The sequence below is a fragment of the Portunus trituberculatus genome, chromosome 29 (genome assembly GCF_017591435.1).
Source record: "Portunus trituberculatus isolate SZX2019 chromosome 29, ASM1759143v1, whole genome shotgun sequence".
Lineage (NCBI taxonomy): Eukaryota > Metazoa > Arthropoda > Malacostraca > Decapoda > Portunidae > Portunus > Portunus trituberculatus.
The window spans coordinates 1,660,998-1,677,684 of NC_059283.1; the positions used below are offsets into that span (position 1 = coordinate 1,660,998).

The following is a 16,687-nucleotide window of genomic DNA, read 5'->3' on the forward strand; positions in this document are numbered from 1 at the left end:
TTAGGTTAGTCTGGGTTGCGTCCTCTTACCGTTGTTTAGTAATAAGGAAATTGCTAGAAAATCCTTAAAAATACCAATAGCACAATAGATTCAGGCTGGGCTATGTTAAGTTAGGTGAAATCAGGTCAGGTAGAATTAGGTTAAGTTAGGATAGGGTAGGTTAGGTTAGGTAAGGTTAGGTTAGCTTAGATTAGGTTAACTTGTGTTTGGTAAGGTTAGGATAAGATAGGGTAGGGTAGGTACGGTAAGGATAGGTTGGATTAGGTTAGTTTTGATTAGGTAAGGTTAGGTTAGGGTAGGGTACGTAAGGTAAGGTTAGGTTAGATAAGATTGAAAAAAAGGCCCACTATAGTGTTGGCTGTCTATTGTTGCTTAATGATAAGAAAAAGTTACAAAACCATTAAGAAAAAATACTGTTATTTAATGTAAGAGAGGAAAGACACCGAAGGACAACAACAAAGAAGAAAAATTAAGAAAAGGCCCACTTAGTTCCCATTCCCCTTGCAGGTCAGAGGGAGATATGATTCAAAGGACGTATTTTAAGGGGCTGAAGCTCCCCTCGGTCCTCTCCTTTCCTCGCCTTGTGTTTATTGCGGGGCGACACACTTGCTGGTTAGCTTATTTGGCAGCTTCCCGGTGACACTGTTGGCTTAGGATAATAAACGAACTAGTCCTTTCTCTCTCTCTCTCTCTCTCTCTCTCTCTCTCTCTCTCTCTCTCTCTCTCTCTCTCTCTCTCTCTCTCTCTCTCTCTCTCTCTCTCTCTCTCTCTCTCTCTCTCTCTCTCTCTCTCTCTCTCTCTTGCGTAAATCTTTTAAAATGCAATAGTATAAACATGACAAAATAGATGAATGAATAAATGTGAAGATCAAAGTCTCTCTCTCTCTCTCTCTCTCTCTCTCTCTCTCTCTCTCTCTCTCTCTCTCTCTCTCTCTCTCTCTCTCTCTCTCTCTCTCTCTCTCTCTCTCTCTCTCTCTCTCTCTCTCTCTCTCTCTCTCTCTCTCTCTCTCTCTCTCTTTACGTGATTAGAGACAGATTACTTGCGACGAAAAATAAAGATTGGTTATATCCCAGCAAGAGAGAGAGAGAGAGAGAGAGAGAGAGAGAAGAGAGACATTTGATGGTGGTGGTAAGTCGAGAGAAAGTGAGGCAGAAATTTCACAACATCCTCGTAATCTTACCAAACACTAGACAGGGGGAGGAACTTTCATCCCTCGCGTCACTATCGCCGCACAGGTAAGGAACACAAACATTTACCTGTCCTCGCCTCTCACCTGCCCTTCCTCCACCGTCACTCACTCCCTTCCCACCAGCATTAACGCAGCCTCTCATCGTCACATCTCTCCTCATCACTCCTTCCTCGAATCACAACATCTCTGCCCTCCCATCACCTTTAATAGGACATTGCACTCCTCTCACTCCCACTCACTCCCTCTCACTCCCTCTCCCTCTTACTCTGCCACCTCAGATTTTTTTCAGCAGTGTGTTTAACCTCTTCAATACTGGGACGCGTTTTTACCTTGAGATTTGTGTACTATTAGATTAGACCATCTTATCGACACTAAGATGAGTCTATGGAGGTCAGAAGATTAATGGCCACAGTCTTCACTATTTTAATCCCCCACTTAATTTTCTGAAGCTGTATAAAAGCACGAAATATTAAGCAGAATGAATATGGAAACGTGTCATGATACACAGTGGTTTAAAATCCTTCATCCTTTCAGTGCATGTATCTTTTTTCTTCCATCTCCTCCTCCTCTTATATAGAATTACTGGAGGCTTGTTTTTCGTAGTTCATTTATGTATTATCATGCTTATCGCCTCTTTTGATTTAGAGAAAAAGTCGATTTTCCTTTTGCACTTTCATGTTTCTCTCTTTGGTGAAATTTATCGGTATTTCTTCAGCACAGTTATAAGTTCAAAGTTCGATTAAATCCACGTTTATATTTCGTCCTCTTGAGTGATGATAAAAGTGGATTTACAGCTCGTGCGAATGTTTCTTGTCTGTTTGCGATTACCGTAAAAAATTGAAAGAAAATGGTTAATCCTCAAGGCTTGAAAGAGAAAACGGGAAGAGAGATATACGATTGAATACGGTCCGATGTAAAGAACAAACAAAATATTGACAGAATTTTTGACTGCCACCCACGAACCCCAGAGAGAGAGAGAGAGAGAGAGAGAGAGAGAGAGAGAGAGAGAGAGAGAGAGCACCACACCACACTACACCACTCATTTTTAAACTTGCAGGATAAAATATAGACACTGAACTGATTTTAAGTGATTCTCTTTGTCTCTGAAGCGAATAAGAGAGAGAGAGAGAGAGAGAGAGAGAGAGAGAGAGAGAGAGAGAGAGAGAGGTGGGGGCGGAATTGGGGGCATTACAAACTCTAGTGAGGCATACTGAGCTTTGTATTTATAGGATCGTTGACCCTCCTCCGTAATCCTCCTCTCTCCTGCAGAAGGCGATTGGATAACAGAATTGGATCACAAGCTTCCTCTGTCTCTCCCTCTCCATTATTTTTTTTCGTCATTCCTTATTTTCCTTCTTTTATCTCGAGGTGTATCTGTGTATGTGTCTGTTTGTCTGTTTCTCTCTCTCTCTCTCTCTCTCTCTCTCTCTCTCTCTCTCTCTCTCTCTCTCTCTCTCTCTCATCCTTTTGCCTTTTCCATTTTCCTTTATCTGTGTTCCTATCTGGTTTTCTCTTTCATCTGTCATCTTTTTTTGTGTGTAATCTCTCTCTCTCTCTCTCTCTCTCTCTCTCTCTCTCTCTCTCTCTCTCTCTCTCTATCGTCAGCAAGCACGGAGGCAAATTAGTCGGAGGTGTAAGATGTGCTCAAGTTTGTGTGAGGGAAGTTGTCAGCGCCTCCCGGTGTTTAGATGGCAGAGCGCGAGTGTTGAATGCTGGGAATGTGTTGTCTCGCCCTGCGGAGGATGGAGCATGCCTTGTTTACACACACATATACAAGTAGGTACGTATACACTCACCTGCGCGCCACACAGGCAACCCAGACACTCATACAAACAGGTATCATGAAGGCACACTTTTACATTCCATTTTCTGTTGAACAAGCGTCGTATCTTTCCGTTTTCTTCTCGCTTTCTTCTCGTTCTCTTCTAAATTGGGAGATTTGTGAGGAGAAAAGAAAACGAAGTAGTGAATTATCTCTCTCTTATTGTATTGTGGATGGTGAGGAAGAGGAAGAAAAGAAGGAAATGGAGGAAAAAGTCAGGAAAGTCTTGTTTTCTTCTCACTTTTCATAAATAACGTGTTGACTATTCTGGTTCTCTTCTAAAATGTGAGAGAGAAAAGAAAACGAAGTGCTGAATCATCTCATTGTAATCATGGAAGTTGAAGAAAAGAAGACGAGGAAGAGAAGAACAAAGAAAAGGGAAAGAGAGAAGAAAATGAAAAGACGAGGAAGAGAAAGAGAAAAAAGAGAGAGAAAAGAAAATGATGTACTGAATCATCTCTCTCATTGTATCTTGGAAGTTGAGGAAAAGGAAGACAAGAAAGAAAAAAAAGAAAAAAAAGAAAAAAGGAAGAAATGTACTGGACCTTTAAATTGTGAAGTCTGTGAGAGAAAAGAAAACGAATAATCTCTCTCATTGTATCATGAAAATTGAAAAAAAGGAAGACGAGGAAGAAAAAGCGAAAAAAAAAGAAAATAAAGGAGAAAAGTACTATTGAATGCCATTAGGGAGATAAGTGATAAGATTTCGTCAAGCGTCCTTCATCATTTCCATTCCCCAGTCTCTTAAGGCTTTTCCACTCCCGCTGGCACTGAGAGGAGGCAACGCTACGGTCTTGTCTATTTTCCTATTCTTTCCATGTCGAAGGTTCTAAGGGTGTGGCGCTCAACTAAGGAGAAAGTGGCAGATCTTGACTGACTAACGAGCTTTGCCTAATAAATAACCAGGGAAATAGTGCGGTGTTGCTTTGGGTGTGGTTTGATGTACTGGTGACGATGCGGTGACTGTGTGGTGACTCAGTGGTGTGTTTTGGTGTGTGGTTGCTTGGTAGTGGTGCGGTGTGGTGATTTGGTGTAGTGATATGGTTTGGTGAGTTAGTGTGGTGATGGTGTGGTGGTGTGGTGACTTGGTGGTGTGGTGGCTTGGTGTGGTAAGTACCTAGTGTGGTGACTAGTGTGGTAATCTGGTGGTGGTGGCCTGGTGGTGTAACTTGATAGTGTTGTGGATTAATGTGGTAGATTGGTGTAGTGATTTAGTGATGTGGTGACTTGATGTGGCAATTGGTGTGGTGACTTGGTGATTAGTGACTCGGCGTGATGACTTATTGTGGTGACCTGGTGTGGTGTCTTATTGTGGTGACTTGGTGTGGTGTCTTGGTGATTGGTGACTTGGTGATTAGTGACGTGACCTAGACAGTGACTTTGTGGTTCCGTGTGGAGTCTAGTTGGTGAGTTTTTTTTTAAAGTAATCCATTTATTTTTAAGTAACCAATTTGAATCTCCTTTTGGTCATTATGGTGTGGGATTTTCAGCACCAGGCATTTTTGTAGAGCCATTTATTTTTGACTTAGTATAATTATTTTTCCGAGTTTTCCCTTCACTCGTCCTATGTGATATTGTTAAAGTTATGATGACACCTCTTATTCCTATTAAAGATAATTTTTTTTGTATTATTCTTTTCAAGCTCTCCTTTTAAATCCTCTTGGTAGGTTCATTTTTTCAAACAAGTAGCATCTGTCTCATAAATTATTTTTCATGTAATCTCCTTATTTTCTATCATTCATTTGCTTGTATAGTAAGATGAATTGCTTAGATTGTAACACCATCCCTCTTTCCTATGACGGTGTTTCTTTCAATTAAGGCTACAACAGAGAGCATTGTTGCCCGTATTCAGAAATGCTTTGCTCTCTCATACACCACGACTCTTTTCCAAGGCCACAGAGATGACTAGTTGAGTTTCCAAGAGTCTTTCTACAGTTAATAGTGTAGAAATTTTGTCACTGCCTCTAGAACCATAAAAACACCTTAAAAACTCGTGTAAACTTAAAGAAAGCCTTTTGAAATAATGGAGGTGAAGCGTTGAAGTGTTTAAAATACGAACCACAGTGTGTCCTACGAGCGAGAGCATTCCGGAGACTAATCAGCTGAATACACCGGCTTAAGTTTAAGGAGTGAACAGTGTGTTGTAATCCTCGCCACTGAGTTACAATCCTCAAAGTCACCATTAAGTATCGCCTCTTGTTCATCTCACCCTGACACGCTTGGTTATCAGCTGGAGCCTTGTGATCTCTATCGGGCGACACTGTTCCTGCTTGTCCTTTGGTTGCGAGGCGATGAGTCCTGCCTCTTCCCTGGCCTGCCTACACGACCTGGCGGGGAACAGGTTCATGATGGATTGATAAGTGGTCAGGTAATGCAGTTAACATTGCCTTGTGTGTGTGTGTGTGTTTGGAATAATCGCAGCAAGCACATCATTGTCCCTTCTCGCCCCATCCTGATCAGTACAGCAGCTGAGAACCTTATGTGGGAGGCTTATCGCAATCAGGAGGAGGGGAGGGAAGGGAAACACGGGGAAATGGAAAGGACTAATGGTGTTCAAGTCCAATTAGACCATCAATGTCCACCCGTCGCCTCGCGTTACCCCGAGACGTGCCCTGTTTCCCCTGCCACCACCTCCATACTGTATTAATTCTCTAGCTGGACGAGGAAACTACAGATCCTTGGTGTTAGTCTGGGTCTCACGCGTCTCCCTCACTCCTCCCTCACTGCCTCTCCCTCGCGTCTATCTCCTCACCACACTTCTATGTTCTCTATCGGCCCGGTGCAGCCCCTTCGTCTCCATTATCACACTCCTATTCCCTTTCTCTCGTATCTCCCCTTCCTGGTTCTCTTCTTGTTTTGTTTTTATTTTTTCCATGTCCACTCTCTGTATCTTCCTGTCCTCTTTCTCTTTTACGAGTTATTTCCTTTCTCATCATCTCTCCCATGTCTTTTCGGTTTTTCCCTCCTCCTCTTCCTACTCCTCTTCCTCCTTCTCTGTGCCAGGTCTCAGCCTAAAGATTTTCGTAGGCTGGGCTTCTTCAGGCCTCTCGCTGCCCCTTCCCATAACAAAGGCCGTAAACATCTCGCCTTAACTACTGAAATAAGCTGATTTTCTTCATAAAGTGCCTCTCCATTACGGGTTTTCCCTCCTCCTTCCATTTCCTCTTTCCCTCGCGTTTCTCTATTCTCCTTCCTCCGTAGCTGGACCACGTCTCCGGCCACACTGAGGGTTAAGGCGGGGAATTACTTTTGTAGAAGCCGCGAAGTGTCCACCAGGCGTCCTTTGCTCACGAATTCTCTACCATGACGTGTTGTCTTGACTTTTTCCAGACTTCCTTGGGTCTTCTCGTGCTTCTGAAGTAAGAGAGATAAAGTAGTGACGAGTCCTGTTCATTTTGAATAAGCTGTCATGTTTAACCACTTCAATACTGGGACACATTTTTACCTTGAGAATTGCGTATACCATTAGACTATTTCATTGACATTAGGAACGGTCTATGGAGGTCAGAAGATTAATAGTCACAGTCTTGACTATTTTAATCCCCCACATGAGTTTCTGAAGCTGTATAAAATCACCAAATAGTAAGGAGAATAGGTAAGGAAACGCGTCATGGTACTGAAGGGGCTAAGTATGTTTTGCAGTGACTAGCTCCAGAATATTAAAGAGAAAGGCAGTAGTGTCGTCCTCCAGGTTTTCCCCCCCTGCCTCTCTCTCTCTCTGCAGCTCGAGGCAGCACGAGGAAGTGATAAAAAATGCCTCAGTAACATTCTCGCACCCTTCGCCTGACATTCTTACCTTCTGCATGTGTTTCCTAGTGTCCCATGACTGGTTTTCCCTTGTTCCTTTCCCTGTCCTCGGTTCTTTTCCTCTTCCTCGTTATTTCATACTTCCTGTGTTTCCTTTCTGCTATATTCCTTTCCTCAATCTTCTCTCAATCTTTCTTCTTCCTTCCGTTCTCTTCCCCTAGTCTTTTCTCTTCCTTCCTTCTTCTTTTAGTCTCTCTCGTGCATTCCTCATCTTCTCCCAGCGGTGTATTCTCCCTTACTGTTCCTCGCCTCTTCATCAGGATTTTGCCTCAATCTTCATTTCCTGCTTCTCTGCCGCCCCTCCCTTATCTTTATTGCATCCCACGTGTCGTTTTCTTTTCCATTACGTGTCATGTTTTTCTCGTTTTCTTCCCATTAGACTAGTTTTCCTTACTCCTATCCGCATTTTCACTCTTTTTTTTTCTTCCTCTCCTGGTCTCTTCCGTTGCGTTTCTTTCATGGCGCACCTTCCCTTCCACCTTGCGTTACCTGTCCAGCCTCGTTACCTCTCCTAAACACCCAACGTCACCTGCTGTCTCCTTGATGAATTCCCACCTGTTCCCTCTGCTAAGCGAGTCTTGCAAATAAAGAAATGATTGAAATACTATGCAAAGCTGATGGGACTTAAATGGATGAGAGAAAAAAAAATGAAAAGAAAAGTAAAATGCTATGAATTGGAATACATGTCTTCATCCAGCCTTTGTTTGTGGGATTTTTGAAATGACGTCCCTAAGGATAAGAGGTTTAAGGATTATTTTCGTTGTTTTCTTTATTTCTTTCTCTCGTTTATGTTCGTCTCGCCTACGCAGTGTTGCCAGAAAAGGTGGATGGGTCTTGAAAGGTGAAACATCCATCTCTCACCAATGTGCATCGTGAAAGTATCAACCTGGCGTGTGTTTATGTGTGACGGTGACGTTCGCACACACACACACACACACACACACACACACACACACACACACACACACACACACACACACACACACACACACACACACACACACACACACGCCAAATAAATATGCAAGATAGCCTCCTCCGCCCCCAAAACTTTTCTTATTACATTTGCTCCAGATTTCCACGTGTTCCCTTTGCCTTTTACATCTTAAGTTATAAGCTCATATAAATCCTCGATTCGTTTTAACCATTCCTCTTGTGGTCTGCCTGTGAAGGAGAAGACGAGGAGGAGAATGAAGTGTTATCTTACGTATATTCTCTCTCTCTCTTTCTTTCTCTTCCTTCGGTAAAATGTAGGAATAATACAACGTTATTTTTTTGTGAGTGAGGATGAAGAAAAGCAGACCCGTCATACTGAAGAGTCCCTTGGTGCTTCTTGCTGCAACCCGCCAGACTCGTGCATTACAGCTTTCCCGTGACTCTAACACTTTTTCAATCAAGCGACACGAACACACGAGAAGATCCATTAGAATAAAACATGTGGTGATAAGGAAAAGGAATAAAAATCACTATTACAGATACTTTTTCACCGCTATCCCTGTCATCTTTTCAATCAAGCGACTCACACAACAAGATAAATTCAAAGGGAAAATGTACACAAGGGAAAAATAACCCCAAGAACTATATTTTTTTACTTTTGCGTCTTGTCATTTGGTCTGTAATCAACATCATTTTACGCTACGAGGGCTTTTAGTGTCCCTGGCTTTTAATTCCAAGTGCACGACGTCTGCTGTGAAATACCACCGCTGGGAGTCATGTGAGGTGAGAACATGAAGGCGACACTGACGATGCATAGTGAACGACCTGACGGAGGGAGACTTAAGTATGTTACCTGGAAGTGAAAGGAGGTTAACTCAGGTCCTGATGTTCGTATTATAAGTGTGTGTGTGTGTGTGTGTGTGTGTGTGTGTGTGTGTGTGTGTGTGTGTGTGTGTGTGTGTTTGTTTTGATATGCAGCGCTGATTTGGGGATGTAACACCGTATTAGGAGGCGACATAACGGCAGTGCGTCTGCGTAATGTTGACCTTATGAAAAACGATTGCGGCTTTGTGTGCGAGACGTGAGGGTGAAGAGAAGGAGGAGGAGAAAGAGGAGGAGGAGGAGGAGGAGGGAGCGTGGTACGATCGTGTGGGTAATAGTGGGTGTGGAGGTCACGGTGGAGGAGTGGAGGTATAGTGGAGGTGCGGGTAGCTTCTCCATGTGATCCATCACCCACCGCCGCCTCGCCTTGCGGTACCCCCGACTGGTTGTGAGTTCTCGCTGCGACGCTGACTAATGGACGACCCGTGAAGGGAGTTATCATTACCTGAAGGAGTGGAGGGAGGAGGTGGCGCTCAGGGGCGTGTTAGCCGACCACTGATGCCCTGCAGATAATGGCCTCGTTGCCTTCCACCCGCCGCTGACCGCCTCTCATCGCCGCCGCCGCCTGCTGCGTATGTTTGTTACTCCCAACGTTCCTCCTGAAGGTCTCACGCAGCGGGGGATTGTCAAGGTGTCCGTGGCTGCGATAGAGGATCCATCACTTGCTTGACTTCATATAGAGAGACTTCGATTCCTTTAGTGGACTTGAATCTTGTGTCCTGATTACATGCCACAAAGGAACTATTTATTTATTTTTTTTATGTAGGAGAAAGAACGACCAAGGGCAACAAAATTTGACTGAAAAAAAGGTCCACTGAGGTGCCAGTCCCCAAACAAGTTTCATAGGAAAGCATTACCTATAAGGGCACTCCATAGATGATATAGGAGCCATTTTCTTTTTATTTGCGTGCATAGAGACGATTGGTGTAATGGGCATGGATATTTCCTCCAGTGTCTTAGTGATAATAGTATGGACGCGAAACGATGTGGAAAACATAACACAAAACCTATAAAGCATTGAACTTACTTGGCATCATATTTCCCGATTTTCCGCACTAAATCCTCTTCTTCCTGTTCTCCTTTCTGGCCCATTAACTTGAAGTGGTGGTGTAGTAAAGTGTTTCCTTGACAAGTAAGCTATCACTCACTGGATGCATTTCTCTCCCTCTCCCTCTCCCTCTCTCTCGTTGGGATACACTGGAGGGGAGAACAATTCACAACGAGGAGATTAATGTACCGAAGCGACGAGGAAAACCACGGTGGGAAACAAAGTGAAGATGCATAGTTAGAGAGAGAGAGAGAGAGAGAGAGAGAGAGAGAGAGAGAGAGAGAGAGAGAGAGAGAGAGAGAGAGAGAGAGAGAGAGAGAGAGAGAGAGAGAGAGAGAGATGCGTAGGAGAAAAAATATTAAGTCTTGAGAATGAACCGTCTTCCTATCTATCTGTCCCAAATATTATCTTTTTTTCCTATTTTCCTCCTGAGTTAGGGCAAGACTTCCTCACACACCCACGCACTGGTAACACGGGAGGCTCTTCAGGAAGCCAAGGCAGCAGGTGGAGGGCACAGAAAATACACTGATTATATAAAAAAGAAATATATGGAGTAAACGGCTCATAGCATCACCAATAACATATACACACCTGTCTTATTAAGAGGCGCCAGGTGTATCCTCCTCTCTTCCTCTTTCTCCTTCTCTATACACTGAACCTATTAAGCGTCGTCTCCTCCTCCTCTGTACCCTAGTGAAGAGGATCAGCCGCGCATTAGGGCAAACAAAAGGTGCCAAGAAGGTGATGATACGAGGAAGAAAACACATAAGACTTTGGAAGGGTGCACCTGTGTGTGTGTGTGTGTGTGTGTGTGTGTGTGTGTGTGTGTGCGTGTGTGTATGTGGAGGTGGCATCATCATCCCCTCCACCGCTGACAAACACGATAAGAGCGAGTGTACCTTTGACAAGTAGTTGTTGAGGCGTTTTAACACTGGCACGGATCTTTATGGTGAGCGAGAGAGGTGCTTTCATGCCGCACCATAATCACTTTCACCGTGCAGTAGTCTTCGGAGGACGGCGAGATAAACACGTCGCTCGAATACTGTTAGCTGAGCAGGAGTGAACTAAAATGTAAGCAGAAGAGAACCAGCACCTAAGTGGGCCTTTTTTAATATTTTTTGCCCTTGGCTGGCCCTCTCTCCTACATAAAAAAAAATAGTTATGGAGAGTCACATTAACTATTATTGAATGGTGAGGTGCAGCCAAACACTCACCAGCTAAGAGGGAAGGGGGAAGGAGAAGGACAATAGGGAGTACTATTAGTATTAGAGATAACAGGAAGAGGAGGACAAAGACTATGATCCAGAAAGAACACTGGGGTTAAATAAAGATCAGTAGGAGTAGGATTAAAAGTATAAGGATAGGAATAAAAAGGATGAGGATTAGATTAATAGTAATAGTAATAGGAGTAATAGAGGGAGGAACCTTTAAAGAGAGAGAGAGAGAGAGAGAGAGAGAGAGAGAGAGAGAGAGAGAGAGAGAGAGAGAGAGAGAGAGAGAGAGATTTATGAGCTACTGATTAGGGGAGAAGGAAAATCAGGAGGAAAAATACACACACACACACACACACACACACACACACACACACACACACACACACACACACACACACACACACACACACACACACACACACACACACACACACACACACACACACACACACACACACACACACACACACACACACACACACACACACACACACACAATGACTGGCCATCAACAACGAGAAAAGAAAAGTGGAATTAATATTTTCAGCGTGGCACAGAAGTTGTTAATTTTCCCTTCTCTCTCTTTTTACATTTACTTTTTACGAGCTGGAGTCATAGCGAGGCAAGTGTTGGCGATTCCCGGGCCTCCTCTTCTCTCGCCACAGGTAATCAGAGCAATGCAGGTGAAGGGAGTCTCTTAGCTTTCACCTGCAGCTCACCTGAGGGAGATACAAGCAATGCACGACTCAAAAAACAGGTAAAGTCCTTCTACTCCTCCTCCTCCTCCTCCTCCTCCTCCTACTCCTCCTCCTCGTCCTCCTCCTCCAAGATAAGATGTTGTGTCTTTCTCCTCCATATTTTCCCCCACGATGTGTTGCTTATAAGGAAAATGAAAAGTTAATCACCCTCCTGACACTGGTTCGAGTCTTCCTTTCCGGGGCTTGAGCGGCGAGTTTCCAAAAGAAGTGAAGGCTATGCGGCAGACTGGGAGTATAATTGTGTTTTATGTGTTGAGTACAGCGGGAAACTGTCCCTGTTGGTTCACCGATGAATTACAAGCTACGTTTTTCTTTTATTGCATCTCAGACGGGGCGGGGGAAGGAGGGAGACTATTCAGGTGAGAAACGACATGTCATTTTATACTTGAAGTGCCAGTAGTGCTCGGTAAAGTTTGAGAAGATTTATTCCTACTCACCTCAGCCAACTTAGAGTCATGTTTTATGTCACAGAAATTGGAATTTCAATTCATGGAGCACTTTTCATTCGTCATTTTGTCTTTTCCTTCTCTTCACAGCGTCATTTCTCATCAAGTGAAGGAGAGGTGAAGGAAGGGAAATCTCACATACCGCATAATTCATTTGTCACAGCATCACTCAGCCTTGTGTCAAAACTGTGTGTGTGAAGCAGCACTGTGCGGCGGCCCCAGGTGGACTGCAAGCGGCGATCGTTGCAATGCAGGTGGCGAGGATGATAGCCATGAGAGCAGTGCTTATGGGGGAAGCGTCCGTGGGTGGAATCCAGACTTCAAATATTGCGGGAGAGGTTGTAAAGGTGCTTCCTCTATGGTGGATAAAAGGTGGTGGTGGTGGTGATGGTGGTGGTGATGCAGTGGTGGCGGCGTGAGGGTTGAGTTTGTGAATGGTGGTGGCGAGGTGGTGTATGTGATGGGAATGTGGTGTGTGTGTGTGTGTGTGTGTGTGTGTGTGTGTGTGTGTGTGTGTGTGCGTGTGTTGGCAGTAGTGGTGTCGGTGGTGTCAAAGGAATGGACCGGGAGGTGGTAGGTCCACGGGGTGGCGGCGCCGGTGGGGGCAGCGGCCGGGCCGGACAGACTGCCAGAGTAGCGTGTCGGGCAGCATAGGTGGCGGGCCCAGCGAGCTGGTAGTGTCGCCCAGACTCTCGCCGAGGAGGGTGTAGTGCGCATTAGCTCCCTGCCAGTGTGGAGGCTGCGCTGCCACCTGGTCCCGACTCCCGAGTCCTGGAGAGGTGAAGTTGTGAGGGTGACTCGTCTTGCGCGGCTTTCCTGAGCCACGCGTGTGGCAGCCACTTGATAAGCCACTTAGTCGTTTTGGACTTATCTTACTTATCACCCATGACCGTATGTCTCATTAGTTAACGTTGCATCATTCCCATGGCCATGGCTTAGTGGTTGTGTTTCCAGTACTCTGTTGTCTTTGATGTCGTCAGAGCACGAGGCAGCGAGTCGTTAGTGATAACAGGGCATTGCTTTGGACCCCCGCTCGAAATGAGGCTAAAGCCGTGAGTGGCTGGCCCGACACGAGGCGCCCCAGGGACATGCCGCCTCCAGCCACTCCTGTGCCTCCACATTCCCGCCAGTGAACACTTGATGGAACACAGTTGCATTCAACCTGACCTCGCAGCCGTCATGGGCGGCGTCGAGTGATGGGCGGTGGTGTGGGCGGGTCAGCCAAGTAGCCACCAAGTCGGACGCGGCGGCGGCGCGAGGGCGGCTCCCTGCCCTAAGTGTCGGCTTGCCCGGCACCGCCCACCCAAGGGCCGAGGCGGACAGCTGCCACGCTCCATTAAGGTAAATGCCACCCATTCACTCTACACTCCCCCTTAACAGTACTGTATTTTTCATTCTGCACACTAAGATGTAATTACAACCCGGTGTTTGCCGAGGCACACCACTCGTTGTCTGAATGGAATGCGTTCACGATCACTTCATGTAGATCAGTTACTCATTTTTCACTTTGAACGCCAGAAACATTTTGTACTGTACAGTGCTTTTCGGGTCCGCTCCACCTCACTGCTACATAATATTCTCTTACTCCGGACGTTGCACTTTGCGGAACGTGCACTGCAAATCTATCTGTTGAAATATATCGTGCAGCTGCTCCCTTGCTTTCATCATTTAGACGATGGACCGCCCGGACGTGCCTATCTCGCCGGACCTCACCAAAAGGAGTAATAAACAAGAACAATTAAAGGACTCCCTCACCAGAATAGTATTGTTTTCATTTCTTTTCAGTTCATGGTTAATTATTCATTCCGCATCGTAGAATACCGGCGTGGTGTGTTACGCAAGCTATCGGTTCCTGTCAGCTGGCATTACTTCGCGTACTTGTTAGAGGACGGAATCTGGACGCACGAATATTCAGCAGCGTTGGCTAGATGACACTTAACTCACTTGAACCCAGAAGAGATGAAATCGCGGACAGAAACATGTCACTTAGCTACTTAATGACCACGACACCTGAGGCACACTGAATAATCTCCATTTCTAGTAGAGCTCTTCTTATCCTCTATTTCAACACGACTGTATAACGATATAACTCACTCAGCATAGTAATGTCTATATAACCTCCTACGCCATCAGAAGCTCACGAAGTTTTGCTAAAGCGTGTAGGAAGACTGGAAGGGTAAATGTTGCCTGCACCCCTTCAATGCCCTAGACCCGCAGTGAGGCTTGACGGGGCCAGACCATCAGCCCCTTTCGATATTGCACGTCGCCTCCTTGCCTCTTGACTTTCATTTCATGTGCTTTCCCTTCAAGAAATGCGAGTATACACTGTGGATAGCATTGTGCCGTACTGTGCCGAGAGAGAGAGAGAGAGAGAGAGAGAGAGAGAGAGAGAGAGAGAGAGAGAGAGAGAGAGAGAGAGAGAGAGAGAGAGAGAGAGAATCATTGTCTGTTTCACTTGCACCATAGCACTATGATAAAATACATCCGCTTTACGAAATAGATTAACAAACTACTCACGCACGCACTCACGCACGCACTCTCCTTGTCCAGTCACCTTGCAACACTTGAAGGAAACACTCAACCCCTTCAATACTGGGACACATTTTTTCATCATGAATTTTTGATATGATTAGACGATTTTATTCACATTAGGAAGGGTCTATGGAGGTCAGAAGATTAATGGCAAGAGTCTACACTATTTTAATCCCCCACTTAACTTTCTGAAGCTGTATAAAATCACCAAACAATAAGCAGAATGAATATGAAAACGTGTCACGCTACTGAAGAGGTTAATAATAAACAACGTGAGGCGCTTGTTTTCCGAATGTCACCTCCGCCACCAATGCATTCCTGGCGAGGTGTGCATGGGGACCGCGGGGCACCTGAGCCGGTAGTAATTAACGAGCTTTTGCACATTCACTCCGCCATTAGCACTTCCGTTAGTCGCTGCCATAACCCTTTCGACACGGGTGCAATGTGCAATGAGTGTGATTATTTTGCATTGTAATTCCCTCGTTCTGGCCTCCGTATTAAAATTGGAGTCATTTGTTTATCAGTGGGTATTGTTTTTTTATGCAGTCCACGCGACATTTTATTAATCGATTTAGGCCCAATTCACGGCTTCATTTCCGGGGTTAAGTGACTGTAACCTGGTTTTTTGCTGGTGCTATTGGGAAATGCATTCTTATGTCTACTTTTCAGCATGTTGTACTGGAGATTATTAGGATTTTTCAGGGTTTTCATGGCTCCAGTGATAGATTAAAGATTCTACACCTCGAGTGGTTAAAATCAATGGGAAAGGAAGCGTGTTTGCAAGCTGTGAGAACAATTTTGAGGTGGAGTAAAGTGTTGTAGAATATGAGATTAGGTGAGGGACCTTTACACACACACACACACACACACACACACACACACACACACACACACACACACACACACACACACACACACACACACACACGATGGTACACGCAATATCGTCGCGTGACTAGTCTAATCGCGTGTTCCCGTTAGTGTGGCGTGGAATACGAATTGAAAGGCGTTGAAACTCAATGGCAAAATCAAATCGGAAATGAAAGAACGCGATCCCTTCCTTTCGCGTATGAAGCTCGCTATTCGGGCGTAGATTTATGACCGTGGAGGAGGATGATAAGCCAGTGAGAAGACGAGACGGTGCTCCTGTGAAACCTTTATATATCTTTGAGAAAACCAGCACAGAAATATTGATGGCAGGAGAATATTTGAGCGTTTTTTTTATTATTTACTTGCATGATGTTAATTCTGCACCACGGCATCGATTTAATCATATTCCAGGTGTCATTAGAGATACATATGTTTCATCAAGGCGCTGCCATATGTGAGGCTCGATAATTCCTTAGTTTTCTTATGTAGAGGGCATTTTTCATAAGCTGAGCGTCATTACTCATTCAACACATTTATCTACTCTTATCTAATGAGGAAGTTTGGAAGCATCTCTTTAGTTTCCACTGGTAAAGAGAAAATATGTGAAACTATTGGGAAACTTTTCAGAAACCTACTTCCAAACAAAACACGCCATTGTTTGTGTGTGGAAATTGTAATCCCTAGGTGATTCAGACGAGCTGGTGCAGAGAGAGAGAGAATCCGATCCTGATGTATATATTCATCCCTAGCGACTGTTATGAATACCGGTGATATACATTTCTCCTTTCACTGTTTACCATCATGTTTGTTAACTGGCGTAGGGAGAGGATAGGGGATGGGGAGAGGCCTTGTGGCGTGTACGTAACGAGAGGGAGGGACATGGAAGGGGGCGTGGATGGCGTGAGGTGTATTCCTGACGAAGGCTGCAATAGGGGAGGACCTGCAGAGGGTGGAGTGTGAGGAAAGGCGTGAGTTATGAAAGCAGAAGAGCGCGTGGTGTATTTCTAACAAGAGAACGCGTGGACCAGGAGGTGGAAGTACTGGGGTGGAATGCTAACTGGCCTCGGGGTGCAGCGGCAGGGCCCATGGCGTGTTCGTGACAGAGGGCGCGGGGGGCATTGGCATCAGGAGTGGCAGATAAAAATGCTGAGCACGTGGATGGCAATTAGCATGGCAATAAAGC

The 16,687-nt window shown here is 45.1% G+C and overlaps 1 protein-coding gene across 4 annotated transcripts in view; it reads left to right on the forward strand.

The window, feature by feature from the left end:
* The first annotated feature begins 12,736 nt into the window (after positions 1 to 12,736).
* The window catches only part of LOC123510384 (leucine-rich repeat-containing G-protein coupled receptor 5-like), a 267,024-nt gene continuing 263,073 nt past the window's right edge, over positions 12,737 to 16,687 (forward strand). For all 4 annotated transcript variants that reach the window (XM_045265498.1, XM_045265500.1, XM_045265501.1 and 1 more), the window contains exon 1: positions 12,737 to 13,443. The gene's annotated coding sequence lies outside the window, so the exon portion shown is untranslated. The remainder of the gene's footprint in view (positions 13,444 to 16,687) is intronic.